Consider the following 26,531-nt stretch of genomic DNA (forward strand, 5'->3'; position numbering starts at 1 on the left):
GATACAGAAAGATTTGACATTTAAGAAACTTGAGAAGGATTTGAGATTACATAATCAGCTTTGCATTAGGAAGATTAATCTTGGCTTTGTAGATGGCAGGGAAAGGAGTTAAGGGGCCGTCCATAGTCGTAATCCAGGCAAGCAACTGTGAAGGCCCCAATTAAAGTAGAGCAATAGGAATGGAGAAGAGAGGGTGTAGTTGATATTTAAAGAGCAAACAGAATTTAGGGCAGGTCACTAAATCCCCTTCTGCCTCTGATTTCTTCACTTGCAAAATATTAACAGTGCCTACTTCATTGGTGATTATTTTGATAGTTTAATAAGTAAGTTAGGGACGAGGGAGTTAGTGATGTACAAAAGATAAAGTTCTAATTCCACACTATGCTGAGCGAGATATAAGGTATTGAGATTAGAAAGCTGTAAGCGAAATATCTTAATTTGGAAAGGTCCATGGAAGCCTCCTCGCCTAGGACAAGGTGAGTGCAGGACACTGGGTGGAAGGCCAAGATTAGGAAAGAGACAGAACCTGTCAGAACCTGGGCTTGAGAGTTCCCAAAACACCACAGATAAAGCGTTAGGACTCACTGCTTCTCAAGGGAACTAGTACCGGGTAGGCGTTTCCTCTGCGGTTCCCCACCCTCTAAATGGAGAGGTGAGGAAAAAGAAACCAATGGCACACGAGCTTTTCCGTGTTTAACCAATCGGGTGCGCTCAGGATGCCCCCCATCCGATGATTGGCAGACAGCGTCTCCAGGGTTCTCGCGATGGTACAAGTCATCTGGTCCTCGGTCACTAGGTCAGGCTGGTAGAGGTTGTTTATCCGCGTCAGTTGCCTCGGTTACCTAAAGACCTCCGCCAACCCCCAACTCGGAGGCGATCCCGAAAGGCAGTGGACGTGGCGGGGAGTTTGACGAGCCTCAGGAAAGGAACTGTCTTTCTTAGAACCCCGGACCCGCCGTGCCAGAGGCCGGCGCGAGGCGCGGCCCCTGCTTTGCGTTCTTTTGGCAGCAGAGCTCGGCTTTCCCTCGCGCTCACCTGCCTTCTCTGCAGGTGCGGAGGTTCGGGGTCAAAGTGGCTCAGCTGCTACTTGGCAGAAGGAACCTGTGGTCGTGAAGTGCGACTTGATTAGGCCCTGCCAGGTACTAACGCTCACGCCGTGTTGAAGGGTTTGAGACCCTGAGTGAGCATATGAGTTAAAAATAGTGGCTGAAGATGTGGCTCTCCCTAACACACTTTTGAATACGTGCAGTATAGTGCGTAGAGGGATTTAGCTGTCTTATTTAAATAGTTGGCTCTTGTTGTCCTACACTATTTCTCTCCTACACCATTTCTCGCTCGTGCTTTTACTGTTACTTTAGATGGTTCAAGTGGGGGTACGGTCACAGTTTGTTTCTAATACAGACACTTAAAGCAACCCTATTCACTGCTCAAGAAGGTAATGCAGATTCCTTCAGTAAAGGACCGTGTCAGTATATATTGAATTCTTGCATTTGGCAAACAACACAAAAGAACTTTATACTTAAGGCTAAAATTCTTGAGCCTGAGTATGTTAGCATTGCCAAAAAAAGGGAGGGGAGAGCCCTGGCTGGCATAGCTCAGTGGATTGAGCACAGGCCTACAAACCAGAGGATCGCGGTTCAATTCCCAGTCAGGGCACATGCCTGGGTTGCAGGCCAGTTTCCTGCAGGCCAACTCCCAGCAGGGGACGTGCAAAAGGCAACCATACATTGATGTCTCTCTCCCTCTCTCCTTCCCCTCTAAAGATAAATAAATAAAAATTTTTTTTAAAAAAGGGAGGGGAACAAATGGGGATTGGGAAGAGAATATTTAACCCTATGGATACCAGAATTTTCTTGTACTTTTCATGGAGAATCACAAATGTTGGCAAGGATGTGGGGAAATTAAAACCCACATCACAAATGCATTCCCACATGCACACATGCACAATTAAAACCCACATGCACAATGCATTGTGCATTGCTGGTAGGAATGTGAAACGGTGTAGCCACTGCAGTGAATAGTTTGGTGGCTCCTCAAAAACTTAAACACAGAGTTACCATATGATCCAGCAATCCCACCTCTTGGTGGTATACGCCCAAAAGAGTTGACAGGAATTCGGTTGCTTGTACACCAGTGTTCATAGTAACATTATTCTCCATAGCAAAAGGTGGAAACAACCCAAGTGTCCATGTAGAGATGAATAAACAAAATGTGGTTGGTATGTACATACAACGGAGTATTATTCGGCTTTAAAAAGGAACGAATTATACCTGTGACAGGGTCAAGTGGAACCTTGAAAACATGTTAATTGAGTGAAATAACCCAGACAACAAAGACAAATACTGTAAGGTTCTACTTATTTGAGGTACTCAGTGCAGTCAAATCCCTAGAAACGGAAGGTGGAATAGAGGTTGCGGAGGACTGGGGGGAGAGGGGGAGGGGCCTACTAAAGGGGCACACAGTTGCTGTTTGCGCTCGTGGGGAAGGTCTGGAAATGTGATGGTAGCATTGTGAATGGGGTTGATGCCACTGAATTGAACACTTAAAAGTGGTTAAAAGAATCCATTTTATGTTATGTATATCTCATCACAATAAAAACAAAAAAATTACTCATCAATAGATATAATCGAAAGTCACAACCAATCATTGAAAAACCTTGTTTTAATTTTAATTCTAGTATTTGCATTGTTCAGCCATAATTTGCAAAAACCCTTTCAAACTTCAGGAATTCAATGAAATAATTTCTATTCAAAGTTCACAACATGCTGTTTCTCCATGTATGTGTATTTATTTTAAACTCTGAATGCACTGGGGAGTGTTTTCAGGATGAATATGAGTAACAATACTTACGTGTCAGAATTCCTGGGGACCCAACTACACACACTGTGTTTAACAGATTGGAGGTATCACCGGTACCCACTCTCATTATGTATTTGGAAATAAACTATTTTGGTATTTTGCATTTGAGACTTTATGTCAACATTATTAGAAAAACCAGAATTTCAACATAGATCATTCTAAATATACACCCAAGTGTTATTAGGTTGTATTTTTTTATTCTTAGGAGGTTTTTTTGGGGGGGGTAAATGATCCCTACACATAGCTAATGTATTTCAAATACCAATTTTCTACCCATTTGACAAGTGAGAAGATGGTGATTCATTTTCTCCCCGTTTGTAGCTGGGGAAATAGAAGGCATTCGGGCGGAGAGGGTATGGCACCGAAGCTTCATCAGCTCCTCTAAGGGTATTTGCTCTCTTCTATTGAAGTTTTCGCTCATTTTTCATGTGTGGCCTGTGCAGTTGGCGGAGTGGTGGTCACTGGGACGCATCACAGATTTCAGCTGGCCACCAGATTGCTTTCAAGGTTGCCGTCTACCTCTGTAAGTAGAGGTGACTAGAATTACTCTTTCTGTTTCAATAATGAAAATGAGTGGCCATCATTTTTTGAGCAAAGAATTCACATTAAACTTTGTGCAGAGTTAACTCAATCTGTGGGTGAGACACTTGGAATGTTAAAAGTCAGTGATGGTGAAGAAATAATATCAAGAGCAAGAGGTTTGGACTGGCCCAAAAGGTTTAAAGAAGGCAGAGATGACATCCAGGGAGATGCTCAAAGTGGCCGTCCAGTCACCCACAGAGCACATGGAAACATGGAAGGGGCGGTTTGCTCAAGTAGCCAATTAACTGTAAGAAAAAGGCTGAAAACTTAAATTTAGATAAGGAAACAGACTCATTCTGAAGAAAACTTGTGGTTGATGGGACAGTGGAGACCAAACCAAAATAGAGCTGGCCAGGAATCTGCCACTTGGATGTGTGTAGATTCAGGGTACAATTCTGCAGTTTTGTGTCTTTGGTCTGAAGAAACTTCAGGTTGAGTCCAAGATGGCCTGAGCTTCTTCAGTCATGTTTCACGGGCTTTGCAGGTCCATGGTTCAAGCGGAGTGCAAGCGGCACTGCGGAGTGTGACAAACAGAGCCCCTGGAGCCGGAAGTGCATTAGGAGGGACCTAGCGACTGCCACCCTGAACGAGGAAGTAATGCGGGAGCATGGCCACCTTATTTCTTTAAGGTGAGCTCATTTGAATAAAAAATGACCTGATTTTGGTCAAAAGTTCATAAAAACCTATCTTTACATAACCTAAATCCCAACTTTAAACAGTTTTCTATATGAACTGTTCAGATTTGGAAGGATAGACAAATAAGGCTGGGTTTGGATCCTTCTTTCACCGGGAGGAGGAGCTTCCATAGGCTAAGGGGGGTTTCGACGTTTTCCATGTACTACTGAGTGTGGTGGTCGTATCTTAAGATTCTGTTCTAATAAGCATTCATAGAAAGGAAAGTGTTATCTTGAATATTCCTGAGACCATAAAGAGCTTCAAGAACATTATGGTCAAGTCAATTGGTAGCTTTGCTGAAACACTAATACAAACGCATCGGTAATTCATGTCAGAGTTGATAGAGAGATGGTGTTTTTATACAGAAGCAATAGATGAAAATAGTTTCACATAAAAGAAATTTTGATAAACCTAGAAAATAATGCAAGGGAAAGAATTCCAGATATCTTTGCCCATTAACATCACCATTTTTAGTTAAGGAGCTAGTCCAATCATGCATTGTTCCTTCCCATAAGAATAAATTTTGAGTTCAACCAGTGTGAACTTCTCATTCAGAACCTCGGATTCTTTGCCCCCTCGTCCTTCCCAGGCTCCAGTCTGCGCCCACCATCCTGCAGGATTGGCGTTGCTGCCATCTAGAGACACCGAAATTCCCACACATTGGACTCAAGTTAGAGCCCTGTGGCAGTGGCCCTGAGACAACTAGTTTCATTAGTTATTATACCTCTTTTCAAAAGCCTCCCAGAAGTCCAAGTTTACATTTCACGGAACATGAGCCAAAACTAATCAAGGCTGATTATGGAAAAACTGTCTCATTTTAATGGTCTGCATTCGCTCTGGAACGCTGCTGGCTGAAGTTGCGTGGCCCACACGGCAGAAGCTGTGGGAGTTCGAGTAACTTTTTCCTATTGTCATCTTTCCATCACTGAATTTTTACAGCTCAAACTTTGGATGTGTTTTGTGCTGTGTATTGAAATTTATTAAAAGTATACCTAAGCAACTGACATTCCAATAAACCATAAGTTGACTTTTTATAGTTTTGATAGTCTGTTTTATTATGAAGTTTTTGCCAATCCTTCATATTTTAGCCCCTTGTTCACGTCTCTCATGCTTTAAACCTAACTGAATTCTAAGTTCATTGCCACATCTCGGTGTTTTTTAAGTGGCTGATGAATAGATAAGATTTACCCCTACTTCCTCGCCCATAAGCACTAATAACACAGCGTAGGAGGCAGTGCAGGGTGGTGAGGCTCCAGCTCCAACTCCGTTTGTGGTCTTAAGCTGTCCGTCCACACTGGTCACCTGAGGCAGCTGTTACAGATGACCGCAGACTTGGTGGCTTGAACAAAAGAAATTTATTTTCTCATACTTCCGGAAGCCAAAAGTCCAAAATCAGTTTCAATGGGTCAATCAAGTATACAGGGGTGGGCAGAAATAGGTTTAAAGTTGTTCATGTGGCAATAATGCAAATAAATAATTAATAACTGATCATACAAGAATAAAGTCTAGCTCGCATACTCATAACTGTGAATCTACTTTTGCCCTCCCTGGCTGGTGTGGCTCAATGGATTGAGCACCAGCCTGTGGACCGAACAGCCACTGCTTCGGTTCCCCATCAGGGCACAGGCCTGGGTTGCAGGACCTGTGATTGGTGTTTCTCTCCTTCTTTTTCTCCCTCCTTTCCTGTCTCTCTAAAATAAATAAAATAATAAAATATTTTAAAAAATCTCCTTTTGCCCATCCCCCTTATACAAACAGGCATAGTGCATTTCAGAGGGAAAAAGCAAGTGCAAAGGCCCCGAGGAGGATGTGTTTAAAGGTGTGGGGGGAAAGCAGGTGAAGCTGCAGAGAAGTGACCTCGCGGGAGGGATGTCGTATGTTTGTACGTAGGGTGGACATGTTAGGCTGTTCTGGAAACGGCAGCTTGCTTTCTAGCCTCTGGCCTCTGAATGGGGTGGCTTTTGCCTAAAACGCTCCCTACCACCCATGCATTTTCCCAAAGTAGTTACTTTACTGTAACTACTATCATCCCTTCCTGCATCCCCCATGCGCCCCACCCCCAGCCTCGCCGCTATATGCAAGTGCTTCTGTTCCGGGTTTCTGGAGCAGCCTGTAAGGGCCTTGTCACACAAGAATGTTCAACGGCTGCTTATTTACTCACCTGACTGACCTGCCCCTCCATTCTGCAGGCTCTCTGCCACGACAGGGAAAGTCCATCGTGGTTCCCACCACATTTTTAGGGTCTAGCCGAGTGCCTGGCATATTACAGGTTCTCAAATAGTTAAGGTGAGCCATAAACCCCCGTGACTATAGTACAAGGAACACTATCATTTATAATAAAGTTTAATATCCATCATTGTATTGAGTTGATTGCGTATGGCATTCAAGTGAGTGGCTTCCAGCCACCTGACTGTAGGAGCAGCGTCATAAGTGCCTGAGTTCAAATCCCCACACTTCCATGTGATCTCAGACCAGTTACTTCTTAGCTTCAGTTTACCTGTAAATTGGTAATCATGAGAGCTACTAAAGTTGAGTTTATACATAGTACATCTAACTACCTGGCGAGCAGTAAGCACTCAGTAAATGTCATATTCGTTGGTGGTACGATAGGATCGTTTTTATGATACTATATGGTCCTTGTGATGTTAGAACAAAATGACAATGCTGGTGCTTGGTATTTATGCAGCACTAAAATGCTGGTGGCGTTGATGTTCAGTCACTAACAGACCACCTACTCTGGGCCGAGCACTGTTCTCGGTCCTGTGAGCACAGCAGACGAAAACGAGCGCAGGCCGTTGCTTGGACCCACTGATGGCAGCCGCCAGGGCAAAGGCCTGTGTGGCGGCTTCCCCAGTTGAGCGATGGCGAAGTGAGAGAGGAGAGGAGGGTCTCCGCAGGACAAAAAGCCTTTGTGAGGTGAAGTCAGATACTAAGTAGATAAAGGGAAGGCAAAATCGAGAGAAAACAGTCCTAAAGCCTTAGCAGGCTACGGCTATGGCTACAAACAGCAAGGTCTGGCAGAACAAGGAAAGAGTAAAATATCACGTCAGCAGTGGTCCACTGAAGGTGAAACTGGCCAATAAAATGGCAGTATTTTCTAGCTACTGCCAAGATGAAAGATGTAAAACTGTGTGTGTTAAAGTCTAAAACTCCAGGCTCCAGCACATTTCCAAGAATAACTGCTGGTTTCACAAATGTCTCCATTCCACTGAGTCTGGGTGGTGGCCCTTTGCACCTCAAGGGGTTGCTTGGGCTCAGTGAACCCCTGGGGACCCTGAGTCTGCCACAGTCCCTCCTCTGTCTCCCACTCCCCAACTTCATCAGTGCAGCTCTGTTTACACTTTGGTTTTCCAAATAATTTTTTTTTTTTTGGCAAGAAGGGTGTTGCCCAGTTTGAAGTCCACGAGAGTGAAGGATAGCAGATGAAAGTCTCGAGCAGTTTCTTAGCCAGGGAGTGAAACGCTGCGGGGAGGAACAGGGAACTTACTTTCTTTAAAGGTGCTTCACAGACTTCAGGGTTTAGAACTAGAGAGATACTAGAACTGCACCACTCAGCATGACAACTGTTAGTCCCATGTGGCTGTTTACATCAAAAGTAAAAACAATCAGCTGTTCATCGGCATTAGCCACATTTCCAGTGGCTCGGCAGCCATGTGCAGCTAAGGGCTACTGCCCTGGACAGCAGCTAATAGACCATTTCCGTTACTGCAGAAAGTTTTTGTTGGCTGTATTGTTCATGGTGCAGCCGCCTTGTTTTACAGAAGGAAGATCTGTGAAAACCTAGAGATGGTGTAGTAGGCTGAATACTGGCCCCCAGAGACATCAGGTCCTCGTTTTAAACCTGTAAATGCTACCTTAGTTGTACAAACGTCTTTGCAGATGTGATTAGGTTAAGGATCTCGAGATGGGAAAATCATTTTAGATAATTTTTTCAGCCTCTAAATTGAATTACAAGTGACTTTATAAGGAGGCAGAGGAGATCCCATACACAGTGTTGGCCTTGAAGACTGGAGTGATGTGACTTCAAGCTGAAGAAAGCTGGTAGCCACCAAAAGCTACAAGACTAGGGGGATAGAACCCACCTACCCCTTTACCCCCACCTCCTGAGCGAGCATACTATTACAAAGAAATACGTTAGTTTCTAGGTTTGGGCTAACTCCATTTTACTTTCAGAATGTACTACTACTTCCTTATTCCTTTGTGCATGGATGTGTAGCTCCCTTCTGACATGTACCAACCATGAGTGAGCTGGGTTTACTGCACAGATGGAATGGAAGGGGACCGGGCAAGACCGCAGGTTTATTATAAGGGCTTTCCTACTTGGAAGGAAAAAAAGTGGATTAAAAGAAACTCTGAGGGAGATATGAGGATTAAGGTGTGTTTATGCAAGACAGTCAACAAGAAGAGGACCATGGCTGCACAGCAGTGGCCGAGTGCTAGAATGTATGGATACATTTTATTTCATTTCTTCTCTCCACCAAAATCATCTTAATCACATCCCCAACCAGACCTATTTCAAGTCCTATCAGTTCCTGTTAAAGAACATTTCAACAGTTTTCCATTGTCCTTAGCATAAAAGACAAACTCTATCAGGGTTTCCTGCATGGTCTGGTCCCCAAGCTACCCTCTTCTCAGGCCACTCTGCTCCTACAGCCTTAAGTTCCATTTCCACTTCTGGGTCCTTAAACAGGTCAAGTGCCTTCCAGTTCCCCATCCAGGCTCTACCAAAAGTTGTTTTTGTACGTGAAGATCCCCAACCCCACCTGAAAGGATGATCTTGATCAACGAGTAATATGTAGGCCTTTTGCTTAGTTTCCTTCGGGCCCTCCCCCCACACCTGGTGAGAGGTAGTGTATGCAGTGTTTCAAGGGGCTATACCTTCACTCTGTTTTTCAAATCCCAGATCCACCACGTGCTTCCTGCTCTGTGACTCCGGAAAGTTACTCAGCGGGTCTCAGTTTCCCCACCATAATGTGGCGATGATAAACAGTATTTGAGGATTAAATTTGTTAATAGATGGCAAATCCTTGAAACAAGAATAGAACTTTCAGTTTCGAATATACTCCCCTTTTATTCCACTTGTTTGCCACGTTTGAGTCTGTCACTTAAGGAAAGGCTTACAGCGGCCCACCCCTGACTGATTACACCCTACTTTTCAACACTGTAAAGGAGGGAATAGCAGGAGGAAGGGAGCCTGGTCTTCCCAAGTTTAGGACAAGTCCTGCGCTGCAACTTGAAAGAAAAGCGAGTCTGGCCTCTGTTTAAGTTTATGGTTTCCCAGGACAGACTCTAATCACATAATGGACTAGTGGGGTTGTAAGAAAGAAAACTCCAGGGTCGTAGCCCAGCCCACAGCTAGGGCCTCCGCAGAAGAGTCTCAAGGAAGACACTTTGGTCTTCCAGAGCCAGATCCACGAGGGCCTAAGCCTAGGGAGGCGCCAGAGTTCTCAAAGTTCCCAGAAGGAAGCTCAGCTTGGCTGGTCCTGCCGCCTCGGAAGGAGTAAGAAGCCAGGCAGTGGGAGGGCGGACGGGGACCAATGGCCCAGCTCGCTCCGCCCTCAGTCTTCCCGGGGATTGGCTGCCCACCACCGCCCTCCGCCCCGCCCCGACCCGCGGAACGGGGCTCTGCGGTGCACGCGAATCCCCGGCCTCTTAGTCGCGTGGAGTTGGACGGTGAGTGTACCTCTGGCCTGCGGTCCCTGGCGGTAGGATAGGGAGGTCACCTGAGGGGTCTGTGGGCCGGGGTGGGGCTGTACTTTTTCCGCGTCCCCTCGAGCTTTGCCCGCCCGGAGCTCCTCTGTTCCCGGTGGCCAGAACGGAGGGGTAGAGCAGCCCTTGGCGACCCGGGGGACGGGCGGCCGTGCCCGTCTCGCGGCCGCGCGAGGCACAAACACTGCGCTTGGCAGCTTGGAGGGTTCCCGCGGGCAGGCCGGGGCACGGTCACAAGTTTGCGCTTTGCTTCCCCAGGCGCAGCCGCCACTAATTTGTAGCGGAATGGCGTTCCGGTTCCACTCAGCTTGCGGGGCCCAGGGGGCCGAGAACCTGTCCCAAATGGACCTTGGGCCTGGGAAGTTTGTCCCCAGCGTCTGCAGGGGTGCAGCGGCCTGAGGTCTAAGCGCAGGTACGTCCCGTGCATGAAATGAAAGGACGCGGGCCCAGAGCATGTGGCAATGGCGGCTGGAAGGCTCTTGGGCGCGGTGCAAAGGCCGGAAGCTGGCCTTCCTGTAACGTAAAGGAAATTTAATGCCCGGGCTCCATCGGGCACAACTGCTGCCTCTACTGGGCTTCGGACTAGCTAAGGAAATCATAGAGAACCTTAAAAAAAAAACCCAGGTCTCCCTTTCCTGTGCCCTTTTAAGGTTGACTCAGTGCCTTAGGAGGCTAACACAGAAGGGTAAATAAAGTAAGTCTCCATAAAACCCAGAGACGAGATGGTAAAACTCTTCTTTGGATCCTGTCTGGAGTCACAGCTCAAACACGAAAATTTCCTTTCGGTTGCAGCACCCTTGTGATATTTCAACACAGTAGCAAAGTGATAAATTTAACCCTATCTTTGATAATACCTTAAGGCATGTTTTTTAACTATAGGGGTAGATACCACGTAGTATTTTCAAATAGTTAAGGGAATTTGGATACTTCGGTTATCTTTGAAGGTGCAAAAAATCCAGATGATGGAACGTGTACATGAGGATTTTTTCAGGACATAATTTGTTTCCTTCTGTTTAGTTATTCAAAAACTTTTATGTTTTTTTATAGGTTGAAACTACAGGTTCAAGCCTTTGACGCTGGACTGCTGTGATGCTGGTGTTTTAACAGACTTAACAACTTCCACGCTACGGTGTACAATGCACGTGTGCCTGTAATGGGGTCAGACAGTGTTACATAACTTTGTAGCAGCCATGTGCCCCTGCACCCGCACAGGAGTTAGTGTCCAGTGCGGTGCTGGTGGTGAAAGCAGTGCGGAGGGGACACTGATTTCACCTCACCATTTCACTCTTCCAGCTCTGAAGTCGGTACTGTTCTTATTTTACAGGTGAAGCATCGGGTTAGGTAGTGGTCTGAGACACAATTGTGGGGGGAGGGACCCAAAAATCCAGAATCATCTTCTGGAGGGTGTGCCCCTTGAAGTACTGGCTTCCCCAACTAGGTGAGTGTTTAGGAACCCATCTGTATGGTGGTGAGAGGCTGTGTTCAGTTTCAATGAACTTTCTGAAGGCTCAGCCCGTTTTCCCGTTTCATGATGGGTGATTTAGGAGTGCGCCTACCCACACTGCACTGAGCATTCAGCAAGAAGAGATGTGACCTCTGCAGTCATTTCTCTCTTACTGAGGTTTAGGGTCCTTGAGTAACAAGTATTTAAACAGATGGGGCCAGTTTGGGGGCTAGGGGGAGACACTAGAACTATTTATAATATGAGTTCATCACAGTATAATGAACCTACATAAGTTTCCAAAACTTGGCACAAAGGGAGCATTTGTCAGCATGTTGGGGTTTTGTTTGGTAGCATAATGCAAGAAGGGATTAAAGGACACAGTGGTGTTAGGCTGTCAGGATAGGAAAGTATTATAGATAATGGGGAAAGTCTTCATGTGGGAAGAAAATTACTGCAGCAACGTGTGCTATGAGAGAACAGCCTAGTATGTGCTAGAAATTCTGTTGTCCAGCTCAGTGTCTACAAATATCTCGTTTTCCTGAAACCTTAAATAAAGGAATTCAATACTCACCTTGGACTTGTTTTCTTTTTTTAAAGATTTTATTTATTTTTAGAGAAGGGAGGGAGAGACACATTGTAATTGGTGCTTCTCACAAACCCCCAATCAGGGACCTGGCCCACAACCCAGGCAGGTGCCTGGCTGGGAATCCAACCCAAAACCTTTTGGTCCACAGGCCGGCACTCAATCCACCTCAATCCACGGAGCCACACCAGCCAAGGTGGAGTCATTCTTAATACGTTGTTCTAGCCTCTTTTCCTAAACTTTTCTTTACTATTCCATGTTCTATAAAATCCAGCCTTGCTCTTTGGGTAATTTATTCAACAGATTTGTTAGAGGGAGAAAGGGAAAGTGGGAAGTTTCTGTATGCACTGGAAGTGGAGGGTGTAATTTCAGACAGGGCTGGCCAGGGAAAAACCCAGATCAGAAGACCTGAAGGACCTGAGATACTGTGTTTATAGTATTCTGTGTTTGATTTGTCATTTATTGTTTATGTAGTTTATTCATTGTTTATACCTTATTTTAGTTCAGAAAGAATTTGTATTTTTATCAGCACATAACTACAATGAGACCTTAAAGATGCAGATTTGAGTGAAAGTCTGAGGCTAGCACACAAAATGCAGTCCGTTGGCTGCTGTACATTTGCTCAAGAAGGTGAAAAACATTTTGCTCTGAGTTGTTTCATGCTCAGTGCAAAAATCAGAAATAGAAATTAGGTGCTTACGAGAACCCATCCTGAGAACTTTTCTCCGTGGATCTTCATAAAGAGGGCAGTACGACCAAGTACCTCACTATCAATGATCTAAAAAGAATGTGATCTTAAACTTAATGTGTTTAGGGTTTTTGATACCTACACAGTATTTCCTAGCCAAGGTGATACAGTATGCTTAAACTCAAAACAATTTTTTTCTGAAGTCCCTAAGTATGTGGCAAGAGGATTATCAGTATCACTCCATATCATTGGAGAAGAAAATTGGATTCTGATTATGAAACAGATAGGCCACACTTCCCTATAGTACTGAAAATCGAGATTGAAAACGGCGTACCCTCCCATAAGAAAGATTTGGTAATTTGAGTTAATTCCCCTATGAAAGAATTTGCATTAAATGTTTTATATATAAAATTACAAGAGTTAAGTGCTGAAGCCCTCCGTAGGAGGTCCACAATAAAATGTTAATTCCGGCACAACACATCAAAGTATGCTTTTATTTTGATGTTAAATTTCTTTTAAATATCAACTGACTTTTTTTTTTTAGAGAGGAAGGGAGAGAGAAACATCAGTTGGTGGCCTTTGTCAGCACCCACACCAGGGATCTGCGGGGAACCGGGGGTGTGCGTGTCTGGACTGGGGCCGTGAGTGGTGGTTCCTGCCCGTGCCCGCCCTGCCCCTGCCCGCCTGCTCCCAGACCCAGAACCAAACCAGCAGCCTTTTTGCTTACAGGCCAGTGGCTCCAACCACTGAGCCACACCAGCCAGGGCTCAACCGAATAGTTAATTTCATCCTCTTAAGGTGGCTTTGAGGAAAGAATTTGAAGTTTTCCTCTCAAAAAATAACAGGAACTTGAGCCCAATGCCTTTCTACTCTGTCCATTAATTTTTCCAAGTTAACGAAAGTATTCTACATTCCCTCTCTGACCTTTTCCTGCTGACAGATAAAATAAGGACCTGCCTCTAACACGGGCCCTTCAGTCTCACCCTAACACTGAAGATGCAACAGAAATTTTGGAATCAAAATAATAAAGAAACCCTAAGTTCCTATATTTTTAAAACTTGTCATGAAGTTACAAAACATGCATAAAGATAGAATTCAATAAGTCCTTGTGTGTTTATCTTGGAGTCAACAACTATCAACCAAAAACATTTGTTTTGAATACTTGTTCCATCTAGCTGTCTTTTTGTCAAAATATATTTTAAAGAAAACACAACAAAACGCATTTTACCATTAGATGTTTCAGCATTCATCTCAGTAGAAAAGACCACCACACCTGGCAACAATGTCAGTAGGGTTGCTAAGAAAATAATTTCACATCCATATTCCGCTTCCCCCATTGTCTAAAATGCCTATTTTAGTTTGTTTGACTCAAGATTCAAACAAGGTTTTCCTCATTGTACTTAGTTATGCCTAAGTTTTTTAAAGCCTCTTTCAGTCCAGAAAATGGTGCCCTCCTTTTTCATCTAGCGCCCTAATTTCCTTAACAGTTTTGGAGATACAGTTCAGACACTATAAAACTGACCCCTGTAAAGTGCACAGGTCAGTGGTTTTCAGTATATTCATGGAGCTGCAGTCATCACCATTATCTAATTCCAGAACATTTCCATCACTGCAGAAAGACACCGACCAATTAACAGTCACCTTCCACCTCTAGCAACTACTAATTGTAGGGATTTGCCTATTCTTGACATTTTGTGTAAATGGAGTTACACAAGATGAGTTTTGGGGTCAGGGGAGCGTTGCCTGGCTTTTTATTATTTTTTTTTAATTTTATTTATTTATCTTTAGAGGGGGAGAGAAACATCAATGTATAGTTGCCTTTCCTGCATCCCCTGCTGGGAGTTGGCCTGCAGGGAACCAACCTGCAACCCAGGCATGTGCCCTGACTGGGAATCAAACTGCGATCGTGTGGTTCGTAGGCCTGTGCTCAATCCACTGAGCCAGTGCACCAGCCAGGGCCATTGCCTGGCTTTTTAAACAGCGTAATATATTTTTCAATGCCCAACAAATGAGTAGCACTATGCAGTGCTGAGCTGCCACTTCTTTTCATGGCTGAATGGCATTTCGTTGATTGAATACACTGAGTTTTGTTCATCCGTATATCAGTTGGTGGCTGTGCCTTTGATTTTTTGGAGAAACCATGTTTGCTGTCCTATAGAGAATTACACATGCTGGCTGACTTTACCGATGCTGTTTGTTTATTCTGTATTTTTTTAAAGATTTTATTTTTAGAGAGAAGGTAAGGGAGGGAGAAAAAGGGAGAGAAACATCGAAAGGAGAGAGAAACATCCATTGGTTGCTTCTTGTACTCACCGCCACCGGGGACTGAACCCACAACCCAGGCACATTCCCTGACTGGGAATCAAACTGCAACCTTTTGCAAATGATGCCCAACCAGCCGAGCCACACCGGGCAGGGGGATCCTCTGTTTTTCTCCTAGGCTTGAGAGAAACCCCACATTCTTGAAAACTTGGCTGCCAGACTTCAGAGTGTGGAAGCAGCACCTGGCACGCTTGCTAACGGTGCAGAATTTTAGACTCCATCACTGCAGAGTCCAATTTAGTGAACTGAAAGGGGGTCCAGGAATCTGAATTCTCAACACACCATTTAATTCTGATGCTGGTATTTCCAGAACACACTTTGAGAAACCTTGTATTTAAACCTGGATTTTAATGGCTCTTAACATTTCATAGGAAAGTGGGTGGTAGGCCTTTGCCTAAGACTTTTTAAAAATAAAGTTGGAGCCCTGGCTGGCGTAGCTCAGTGGATTGAGCACGAGCCTGCGAACCAGAGGATCGCGGTTCGATTCCCAGTAGGGCACATGCCTGGGTTGCAGGCCGGTTCCCTACAGGCCAACTCCCAGCAGGGGATGCACGAAAGGCAACCATACATTGATGTTTCTCTCCCTCTCTCCTTCCCCTCTAAAGATACATACATAAATAAATAAATAATCTAAAAAATTAAAATAAAGTTGGAAACATTACTTACAGAATTCCTAAAAGGAGTCTAAGCTAATATTCTGGCTGATGTCTTCTGGACTGGAGGTAGACGTTTGAAGGGATGATGGCTGAGGGAATTGTGTGGCAGGCGTCGCTTAGTCACCCTGGAGTGAGAGAAGTAACCGAATTTAGGCTTGAAAGGCAGTGAGGCCACATAGTCTCCAAGAATTCACTCACCACACAGAAGATCTATGTGGTATTGACTCGAAACTTACAAAAGCACTCAGATTAATTAGACTACTTTTGGGTTCAGGACATTTGAATTCTTAATCTGAAGCCATTTTCTTTTAGGTGACCAAGAACAAAGTTGTCAATATTCTCAGAGAGCAATCATTTTACTCTAGAAATATGCTACAACAAAGTGCAACCAATTAAAATGTTTTAGAAATATTTTAATTCTCACCTGAGCATATATGTTTATTGATTTTAGAGAGAGGTGCAGGGTTGGGGGGCAGAGAGAGAGAGAGAGAGAAACATTGATCAGTTGCCTCCTGTACACAGCCCAACCGGGGATCGAACCTCTGACCTCTGGGTGTATGGGGATGACACTTCAACCAACTGAATCCCCTGGCCAAGACAGTACAACCATTTTTGCTTCAACACTTTCATTATATTTTCCATTATCTAAATAGAGTATTTTACAACATGAAAAACTCCTGAGTAGAAAAAGAGTTGTTTTCCCTTAATTTAATGACAACAGTTTTCTTTCACTTAATAGATGAGTGATGCTTTTAAGGGTCTTTTAATGGTGTCGGAGCAGCCAGAGCAGCAAATGGAGTTCCATTTACTCTGTGTGCCTCATTAAGCTATCACAGGAGAGGGTAATGTGGTCGAAGAAAAAACCACCAGTGCCTTTTTGGGCTTGGAGGGGAAAAAATGGATTTTAGGATATGAAAGAGTTTTGACATTGAAATGCCTTTCCAAAGGGTTCATTAGGGGAGTTATCCATGGAAGGGAATCTTTAATCCTTGAGCGATAATAACCTCAAATTCTTGAACTCGTTAGCCTGACTTGTAAGGGATGAGTGCCTAGAGCAACAGTGTGTTTTAAAAAAACTTCATGCAGTGAAATTTCAAGCATACCCCCAAATAAAGAGAAAACTATTGTAAAGCACCACGTACCCAGCACTGGGCTTCAGAGGTTAGCAATAGTTCGCCCCGCTCACTCAGCTGGCCACTTGCCTTCATTTCTGCTCATTCCTTTTCAGGGGAATTTCGGACACTGTGTCACTCGGCCTATAAAAATGTTTAGTTTGCATTTCTAACTGATAACGGTTCAGAACATTACTGTATGCCATTATCACACCTAACTATATTTTTTTATTATCATCTAATCCCTGGTCCATGTTCAGTTTCCCAGTTGTCTCAAAGCTGTCCCTGTGCAGTTCATTCCCTCTCATCAGAACCCAAACAAGGTTCACCCACAGCATTTGGTTATGTCTTTAAGTGTCTTTTATTTTGTAATAATCCTCCTCTTTTATCTGAACACAGAGTTGTTGTGGAAACTCGGGGATTTGTCCAGTGAAATGACCAGCATTTCGGATTTGCCCCCTTGCCTTCCCTTTGCGAATGTGACTTGTTTCATTACCTCCTAGAAGCTGGCTCGGAGAGATTCAGGTTGAATTTGGGGAGGAGAAAACTTGGTGCCTCCCAGTATGTCATCACACCACGAGGTCACGGTGGCACAGGGGCCCGTCGTTCTAGGCCTCGTTACTGATTCCAAGGTCAGTCTGATGCCTCCATTTTAAAGTTAGCCACCGCCCTTCGCTGCCTCTGACTTCCACTTATGTTCATTTTTTACAGTCTTTATTCCATTAGTAGCTGTAAAATAGTAATTAAATTAAAAATCACTTCTGCATGTATTAGCTGGACTTCTGGAAGGGAGAACTTTTCTTCATAAACTGTTTGGATACTCCATGAAAGTTCATTCAGGGAAGGGAGGATAAAGTCTTCTTTTCCTTTACTTACCAAATTTCAGAGTCATATAACCTCCAATAATGATGAGGAGGTTTTGTATTATTACAAAGTCAGGATTTTTATGTTTTACATTTCATCAGACGTATGTTTTTTTTAATTGATACTGGAGATGGAATCACTAAATGTTGGCATTGGTCTTCCGAGATCATGTTTCTCAAAATATGCCCACAAACCACGTATACAAAGCCTGTTCTGAAAAAGTCCAGCCACTGTTAATACAATGGGAATGGTTTGTGCAATGTTGATGTAACCTGGCAGCCAAGGAGAGGGGACTGGAATGTGCATGTGTGAACCATGATGACTTCACTGTACTAGTCAGTGGGGGCAGTAAACGCCATTGAGTGAGCATGTGTACTGTGTGGCTGTCACATTCAAAATGACTGAGAATCTGCATCAAATTTTGTGTGAAGCTTGAACATTCGTTTGATTCAGAAGGTCACGGCTGTGGGCAACTGATGATTGGCAGCTTCTTAATGACAATGCGCCCACCCATGCATCAGGTATGCAGTTTTTGGTGAAACATCAAATCACCCAGGTGACTCAGCCCCCCTTACAGCCCAGATTTGACACCCTGTGACTTACGGCTTTTCCCAAAACTGAAATCACCTTTGAAGAAAAGAGATTTCAGACCATCAATGAGATTCAGGAAAACACAACAGGGCAGCTGATGGTGGTTGGGAGAACTGTGTGAGGTCCCAAGGTGCCTACTTTGAACGGGACTGAGGCATTATTGTTCCATGTACAATGTTTCCTGCATCTTCTTCAATAAATGTCTGTATTGTTCCTATTACATGGCTGGAAACCTTCTGGACAGAACTCATATATATCTCAGAACGCCCCGGGGCATTGGTTAATATGTAAACTCCTGGTCCCCACTAGGACCTCCAGAATCAGTGTTTGGGAGTGAGCCCTGGAATCTGCATTTTTAATGGACTCCAGTAGGGATTTCTAAAGTAGCTATGTAATGAATATTTTTATGGGACAACCTCATCAGAACTTGGGGACAAAGCACCAAGTGCATACACACCTGAGCTGTTACTCCAAAAATAAGTCACGAGATTAACCACTGATAATTCAAGTAAGAGTAGCTCAGTCAGCTCCTTCCAGAGGGTCTAGGTGGAGCTATGCAGTGCCGGGACCCTTGCAGTGCAGTGTCTCGGCTGGGACAATCTATATAGAATCTAGAATCTAACCGTTGTTGTTAGAACTCCGGGAAAGTTTTACAACAGTGAATTCTGCGCCACGAGGTTCTGCATGGCATTGGACTGACCTCTCTTGAGGATTCCCATGGACCAGTATTGTTTACACGCATAGCTTCAGATCCTGTGCAATTGTTGTCTACTGGGCCCCAGAGAGTCCCACTGCGGGACTGTCATTTCAGGTAATGTAGTTCCACATCCAGTAAGACATAGAGTACCATTTGTGTTTGAAGTATCAATTAGCATGGTTATATGTTCTGTTTCTCAATTGCTCATCTCCTTTAGGTGATGAGCTCAAATCCTCTAAAGCTTGACATTTTGAACAAAACGTTTGTTTAGTTGGTTTTCCATAAAAGTGATGATCCATTTTTGTAATTTCATTTGCCTTTATTGAATTTTAAATACTATTGTTGAATACACTGACTCACAGGAAAAAATACATTGAATGCGTGCTTAAAAAGAGCCGAAATTGCAGATGTTGCCAGCTGAATTTTTTGCAGATTAGGAAGAGCTAAACTACATCTCTCAGCATTTTTCTGCCTATGTGCTTGGGAAGAGAGAGTGGCAACCAGGTTTTCGGGGCATGACGGAAGTCCCAGGTCGCTCTGGGTGGGTGCAGCCACATGGCCTTCCAGTGAAGTTCTGTGTTACGCTGTATTCAGCCTGTAGGAAGGGCAAGGCCAAGGACAGGGCGGGGTTAGGCGATCCAGCAGGGCTCTTCCAGACACAGAATGATACGGAGCATCTTCAAGCTGCTGGCAACATTCTAGCATTGTTACCTCCAGGCAAAGACCTAGCCGTGGTTTCTGTTCGGTTAGGGGTCACGAAGATAGCATAAGGGAGCGAAGAGGCCTGGCTAGGGGGCTGCTGAATTAGGGAGACGTGTCCCCAACTGAAGGAGGCCACCTCCACTTAGCCTCTGGCCTTTACCAGGATTGTGGGCCCCAAATAGCTGGAGCTTTTCAAGTTTTAAGAGGTGCTGATAATCTGAATTTTTATGTGAGCTCTCTAGATAATCAAATATTGACATTAATTCAAATGGATGTTAAGTGTAGGCATGGTTAAACTAAATGTCTGTGGACCACTGTTTTGGAGCTTTTGATTTAGGGGACATGGTACTTTAAATTGATATCACAATGAAATACAAGGGAGCTTACATTTTCCAGATCACAATGAGTAGAAGTTAGAGTCTAATGCTGATGCTGTTAGCAGAGACTCAAACCATAAACCTTAGAGGGATAAATTAGCTATATTCTGGTCAGTAGCCAGGGATCAGGTGCTCACAGTTGTGTGCCATTTGTCACCTGGAAGCTCGGGATGAATGTACATGGATCAGAGCAAAGCCATAACTCAAAGTCCACGTTCAGTGATTGTGGGCCAGTGGTGACATCTTCCTCCTCCAAGGAAGCTGTCACAGCACAGAGCTGTCCCCCCCACCCCTGCTGTGTCCTCAGAGGAAGATGAAGCTGAGTATTTACCTGGATTGCCTTATAAAACTCTAAGCCTTGACTTGCTGGAAAGAAGGTAGAGAGAATTTAGACTGTTTTTGTCTTTCTGAAGAGTGATAGCCAGATAGCATGTTCTGTTAGGATTGAATTTCAGTGTCAAGTTGTCTTCTAATTAGAGAGCAGGGCTGTATAATTACAACATATGGATATAGTGATATTTCATGGCTAACTAAAATTAACTTAACAAAATTAATCCAAACTTTGGGATGCTAAATCAAGTTTAAAGAGAAGGTTTAGACTTAAGGCGGAAGCATGTTGACTAAAATTCCACGCCCTGTAAAAGGCTAATGCCGCCCAGACTGGAGCCCCAGCCCTGCCGCCTGCCTGTCTGTCCCTTCTGTCCCTTTTGTCCCGCCGCCTGCAGCTCGCATGGGTCTTGGCTCCAGGCTGGTTGGGTCAGACGAACCAAATTGTGATATTTCATTATTTTACAGCTTATGCTCCATTTTTATTTTATTTTTTTAATATAATTTTTATTTAATTCTTGTTCAAGTACAGGTTTCTGTCTTATATTCCCAACCCTGCCCGCCACCCGCCCCATGCTCCCCACCTCCCTCCCCTTTCCACCCCCCCCCAATTTTTGTCCATGTGTCCTTTATACTTGTTCATGTGAGTCCATTCCCTTTTCCCCTATGATTCTCTCCCCTCTCCCCTCTGGACCCTGTCAGCCTGTTCCATATTTGAGTGTCATTGGTCATATTTTGCTTGCTTGTTTGGTTTGTTTAGATCCCTGTCAAAGGTGAGATCATATGGTATTTGTCTTTCACTGCCTGGCTTATTTCGCTCAGCATAATGCTTTCCAGTTCCATCCATGATGTTGCAAAGGGTAGTAGTTCCTTCTTCCTTTCTGCAGCATAGAATTCCATTGTGTAAATGTACCATAGTTTTGTGATCCAGTCATTTACCGATGGGCATCTAGGTTGCTCCCAACTCTTGGCTATCGTGAATTGTGCTGCTATGAACATCAGGGTACATAGGTTCTTTTGGATTGGTGTTTCAGGGTTCTTAGGATATACTCCTAGCAGTGGAATTGCTGGGTCAAAAGGCACGTCTATTTTTAGTTTTCTTAGAAAATTCCATACTGCTTTCCATAGTGGTTGTACCAGTCTGCAATCCCACCAACAGTGAACTAGGGTCCCCTTTTCCCCACAACCTCTCCAGCACTTGTTGTTTGTTTCTTTGTTTATGATAGCCAATCTGACTGGTGTTAAGTGATATCTCATTGTGGTTTTAATTTGCATCTCTCTGATAGCTAGCGATATCGATATGCTCCATTTTTAAAAGCTGGTTGTTTTTCTGTTACTCCTTATAATTATTTACTACTTATTCACTTCTCTAACCTGTTTTGTTTTTGAGGAGTTATTGGATGAATTCTTCTGTTTGCTAGAAGTTTCAGATGGACCTGTCACAAGTCTGTGTTACTGTTTTCGTGTTGGTTGGGACATGGACTGATTACTGGGGCAGGCCTGAAGGGAAATAGGGTGGTGTGGACTCACTACAGAAAATATTTCAGTGAGTATTATGACATTGTATATGGTTTTCTCTGCTCTGCTACAAAAGGAGACACAATTAGTTGTTTATTAACATACAGCAGGTTAATACCACAATGAAGTACAACTATACATAATGGGGAAAGTTAAAAAGCCTGATAATACTAAGGATGGGATGGGTGTAGAGGAAGTGGAACCCCTGATGCTCTTCCAGTGGGGTGTACCTTAGTCTGAGTTTACACTCCAAAAACCTGTGTGGCTTTACCCGCCGAGGTGACTGTGTGTGTACCCCGCCACCCAGCCACTCAGGCCCAAGGCCACACTTGGCAGAGATGCGTGCACACGTTCGCTGAAGGACACACGACCACCACATTCAGAGGAGCGCTTTTGGCAATGGCCTTCAGCGAGAAACAACTCAAACATCTGTCAGTGTTGAATCTGTAAATAAACTGTGACATCTTCATACAATGGAATACTATACAGCAATAAACACCAACTACAGACTTTCTGAGCAACACCACTGAATCTCATAAATATAATATTGACTAAAAATAAAACAGGCAAAACAGAGTTACACACTGCATGCCTTTTAAAAAATATTTTATTTATTTTTATTTATCTTTAGAGGGGAAGGGAAGGAGAGAGGGAGAGAAATATCAATGTATGGTTGCCTCTCATGCGTCCCCTGCCGGGAACCATGGAACAGGCCTGCAACCCAGGCATGTGCCCTGACTGGGAATCGAACCACGATCGTGTGGTTCGCAGGCTCGCACTCAATCCACTGAGCTACACCAGCCAGGGCTTGCATGCCTTTATTTATATAAACACACAGAAACAAAAAAAAAAAAACAGGCAAAACACAGCTATGGTGGCAAAAGTCGGGAGAGGGGTGACCCGTGGGGAAGAGAGGACAGTGAGGGGCGGGAGGAGGGAAGCCCTCAGGGATGCGGGCCAAGTTCTGTTTCTTCACTGGGGGATGGTGATTCCAGCCTGTCTGTTGTGTGACAACTCACTTAAGATGTATACACTTTTCTGAATGTATATTTTTAAAAATACTAAAAACAGAAAAACATTTGATGCTCTTGCTTAGACATAACAATAGCTATTTTAAAAAGTTGTAGTAACTTTATAGGAATCAGCAATAGCTGTTGATGAAGCTCATTATTATATAAGACTGACTTTAACCAAATGGTTCATAATTATCAACACCTGCCCCCTCAAAGGTAGGAAGCCGACTTGAGTTACCCTGTTGATTAAAACAAAAATCCAAGCAGCAATGAGTATAGTGTGCCTAACATGGAGACATCTTAGAGGATTGTTTCAAAGATTCCTACTTTTTCTTCTTTGAATATAGTTTATTGATTACGCTATTACAGTCATCCCATTCCCCCCTTTATTCCTCTCGATCTGGACCCCCCTTCCCACCAGCATTCTGCCCTTCCCCTGTTTCGTTCATGGCCTTCAGTCATACAAGTTCTTTGGTTTCTCCATCTCCCATACTATTCTTATCCAAGAACCAGAACTTCTATCTATAACAACACAAGCCATCTGTAATCATTTGCTTCAATTAGCCCTCTCGAAAACTTTGAAGCCATTCACCTAGTTCATTGGATCGTGAAAGGCCCACCAAGTAAGTGAGTATGGCACCCCGAGTCAGTCAGCTCCTCCCAGCCCACCTCCTCTGGCCCCTGGTCACAGTGAGGACGACTAACACCGCGGCAGCGCTCCACAAGGTGCACAGCAGCCCAGTGACCACTAGGAGGAGGATGTTCGTGTGGCCTTGTCCCTGTCACCCTTAATCTGCCCATTTGCCCCTATCGTCTGAGAAGAAAAGGAGGAGTGAAACCCTAATCCCTGACTGGGGACTGGGGACAAAGCTGGACAGCGAGAGCTGAGTCCTGCCTATCTTGTTTGCAGGGACCACGTGGCTGCAGGGGTCTAGAACAGCAGGACCGAAGAGGAGAAACACAGGTGCTTCCGCCTTAGGGAAGTCCCCTTCCAGGGGCCAGCTGGGATTCCTCGCCCTCCCACCAGGCGGAGAGGTGGCACTGAGGCTGTGAAGGTGACGGAAGTGATCACACCTGAGTGGGGAGCACACTGGGGTATTACCTGCCCTCATTGTGTAGACAGTGTTTGTGGACACAAAAGGAGTCTACCTGTCCCCAAATAAAACCTGTTTAAATCTGATCAGGCTGTTAGAATAACTGTGCCTGGAGAGTGGACACTTAGAGCTCTTCCAAGACACACTCCCATTCAACAAAGCACAATGTTCTGTTATAATGCTGCTGAGATGCCTTAGGAACTTCACTCTCGTTTGTATCAGTTAGCCTGTGGTAAAACTGGTTTCCTTGCCCCTTTTCTCCCTTCATGTCACAGAACAGATTGACAATGTTAAGTGAGAACTTACCATATTTGTTTAGTGCCTACTTACATGCCTTACTATTCTGAGGGATATGGCAGGAAGCAAAGGAGTCAAAACCCCTCAGGGGTGTGGGGGCTTCTCTCCCTGTCTGCCGCGAAGATGGAGGCCAACTGTGTTAATTTCCTCAACCTGCTGGGTGGAAGTCCTCTTTCCCAAAGCCTTGGGCCCTTATCCGCCCTACGCTTCCAATAGGGGCACTCCATCGAACCTCACTTCTAGGTTAACTAGCATCTCACCCTGTGATGACAAACTCAGGGTCTCTCCAGACCAATAATCATAGTAGAAAGGTCGAATAAAATGCTCAACCCCTTCCACTGATTGCGTTATCTCCCTTAAGCTGCTGTCTGACGTCTTATTTTACAACCATCTCTCTCCAGAAAATCTCTCTCAAGGGAAGCTCATTTGCTTCAACCTCCTTACCACACACCAACCTTCTAACCCTCACCTTCCCCATTGCCACGGGCTGTGGGTTCCATGTAATTTGGACCTGGACTGGAGGAAGAGAAAGGAAAGCAGGGTGGTGAGAGAAATGGTTCTGATCAGGTACAATAGTGTTTGCAGTACAATAACTACTTGCTAAAAATCTGAGAGCCTCTGGTGTGTGCATCTAGCATCATGCCGGGCATCTTAGGAATCCAAAGAAACGTTAAAAGTGACCTTTGATAAGAACTTATCATGGAAGGTGGAACTGAGAGATCTCCCTCAGGAAGTGAGGACTGACCTGAGTTTTGAGGGACGGGTGGACGTGAAACAGAAGAATAATTGGCTGAGAGTGGACAGAGTTGTGAGCAGGCAGGCTTGGGAGCGTGCAGCAAGAGTGACGTGCCTGTTTGATTTAGGGTCTGGAAGAGTGGAGAACGCACTGGAAGGTGCGGGGCAGAGCCAGACTAGGGAGGCCTGGGAAACCGAGCAGAGACTGCTCACTCACAGCACTTTTTAGCTCTTTCTTTGTTTACTACTCTCTCTCTCTCCACCTTCAAAGCCAACATCTTTAGTTTGTCTGCTCACCCCCATTACACTTAACAACCTATTCCAATATGTGTTCTTGTTTTTAAAATTTTAAAGTTGATTTTTGAGAGAGGGAGGGAGGAAGAGAGAGGGAGAAACCAATTTGTTATTCCATTTATTGATGCATTCGTTGGTTACTTGTATGTGCCTTGACCGGAGATGGAACCTACAACACCTTGGCATATTCGGGCATTGCTCTAAGCAACTGAGCTACCTGGCCAGGGCTCCGATATGTATTCTATCCTTACCATTCCATGCAAGCTGCCCTTGATAAATGCAAAAGATTCTTGAGTTAATAGGCTCCAGTGAGATAATACTCTGTTTTCTCTTCTCTAAAATGGGCATTATAATACCATTGCCTTCCTCATAGGGTTGTCAGAGGATTGAATGCATTGGAAAACCTTGCTCAAGAACTGAATGTTGCTACTCTTAGTATTTCTCTTCCTCAATCTCTTAGTTGTATTTGATACACTGACTATCCCCTCCACCTTGAGATACTCTTTGCTGCGTGTTTCTTCGCTTCTGCATTGTAGAAGCTCTGCCTCAGTTTTCTTCGGCTGCTTGTCCTCTGCCTGAGCCTTGCCTCAGTGGACCATTCTCGACGATCCCCTTGTCTGTTCTTGCTCTGAACACTCTCCCTTGGCAATTTCATCCACAACTGCAGGTCCTCGTTATCTCCAACATTTTACTTTTCCTTAGCTATATCGCCAGTCCAGACATTTTCTTCCAGCCCCAGATTTGTGCTTGATGTTGGCATCCAGGTGGCTCACAGTTGTCTCAACCTCAACACCTGGGAACAGATTCACTTCTTTCCAACCGCCTGCACCAAACCTTCCCCCTTCAGCACCCCTGCTGTAAAAACGATGACATTCTGTTTCATTCCAGTCAGAGTCTTGGGACTCATTTTTAAAAGATTTTATTTATTTATCTTTAGAGGGGAAGGGAAGGAGAGAAGGAGAGAAATATCAATGTGTGTTTGCCTCTTGTGCATCCCCTGCTGGGAACTGGCCTGCAACCCAGGCATGTGCCCTGATTGGGAATTGAACTGCGATCCTTTGGTTCACAGGCCCATGCTCAGTCCAATGAGCTACGCCAGGCAGGGCTTAAAATTTTATTTATTTATCTTTAGATGGGAAGGAGAGAGGGAGAGAAATATCAATGTATGGTTGCTTCTCATGCGTGCCCTGTTGGGAACTGGCCTGCAACCCAGGCATGTGCCCTGACTGGGAATTGAACCGTGATCTTTTGGTTCACAGGCTGGTGTTCAATCCACTGAGCAACACCAGCCAGGGCGCTGGCACTGATTTTTGATTCACTCCTGTCCCTCATCCCAGTCAATCACCAGATTCAGCTGAGTACCTCCAAAAAGAGTCTTCAATCTGTCTGCTT

At 44.5% G+C, this 26,531-nt stretch overlaps 2 long non-coding RNA genes and 1 other non-coding gene across 4 annotated transcripts; all 3 read left to right on the forward strand.

Annotated features, from left to right (window-relative positions):
- The first annotated feature begins 794 nt into the window (after positions 1–794).
- LOC118978629 (uncharacterized) lies at positions 795–4,085 on the forward strand. The gene is made up of 3 exons (XR_005064762.1): positions 795–1,139; positions 3,181–3,382; positions 3,926–4,085. It is a non-coding gene; the product is annotated as an uncharacterized LOC118978629 (long non-coding RNA).
- Positions 4,086–9,723: 5,638 nt separating this feature from the next.
- LOC118978628 (uncharacterized) lies at positions 9,724–23,725 on the forward strand. 2 transcript variants are annotated; one of them, XR_005064761.1, is made up of 4 exons: positions 9,724–9,789; positions 10,084–10,237; positions 10,873–11,293; positions 23,715–23,725. It is a non-coding gene; the product is annotated as an uncharacterized LOC118978628 (long non-coding RNA). The 2 variants fall into 2 exon arrangements; XR_005064760.1 differs by lacking the exon at positions 23,715–23,725 and having other exon boundaries at positions 9,727–9,789; positions 10,873–11,840.
- Positions 10,463–10,588, forward strand: LOC118978671 (small nucleolar RNA SNORA26). Its single transcript, XR_005064771.1, has one exon. It is a non-coding gene; the product is annotated as a small nucleolar RNA SNORA26 (small nucleolar RNA).
- Positions 23,726–26,531: the final 2,806 nt, after the last annotated feature.

Source organism: Sturnira hondurensis, unplaced genomic scaffold (genome assembly GCF_014824575.4).
Source record: "Sturnira hondurensis isolate 20B ecotype Veracruz unplaced genomic scaffold, ASM1482457v3 Scaffold0022017, whole genome shotgun sequence".
Classification (NCBI taxonomy): Eukaryota; Metazoa; Chordata; class Mammalia; order Chiroptera; family Phyllostomidae; genus Sturnira; species Sturnira hondurensis.